At 62.9% G+C, this 294-nt stretch overlaps 1 protein-coding gene across 6 annotated transcripts in view; it reads right to left on the bottom strand.

Annotated features, from left to right (window-relative positions):
- Positions 1–294, bottom strand: part of Cbln4 (cerebellin 4 precursor) — a 153323-nt gene that overhangs the window by 6223 nt on the left and 146806 nt on the right. The gene's annotated exons all lie outside the window — the stretch shown is intronic.

Below are 294 nucleotides of genomic sequence, written 5' to 3'. Positions count from 1 at the left end.
TGCCGAGCTGGCGAAGGTGCAGGCGGCTGCCAAATGGACCTCGCTGCGGGAGCGGCCGCGGCGGCGCGCTCACTTCCACCGGTTCCGCGGGTCGGAGCCTCCCCTTGAGCGCTCTCTCTCGCTGGCTCTCTCGCCGTCCTTTGAGGAGCTCATGCAGAACCCCTGGCCCTGCACAGCTCCGTGCCCACAGTCAGCGCTGCCTGGGGCCCCTGCAGCCACCCTTGTTCCTAGACATCCAAAAGTCTCCAAACCCTCACAATCCTGCCTCAAGGGAAAATTTTTAAAAACTACACA

Source organism: Fukomys damarensis, unplaced genomic scaffold (assembly GCF_012274545.1).
Source record: "Fukomys damarensis isolate Sample0158 unplaced genomic scaffold, DMR_v1.0_HiC HiC_scaffold_22, whole genome shotgun sequence".
NCBI lineage: Eukaryota > Metazoa > Chordata > Mammalia > Rodentia > Bathyergidae > Fukomys > Fukomys damarensis.
The sequence above is the reverse complement of the archived record's forward strand: the minus strand, read 5'-3'. Positions and strand labels throughout refer to the sequence as shown.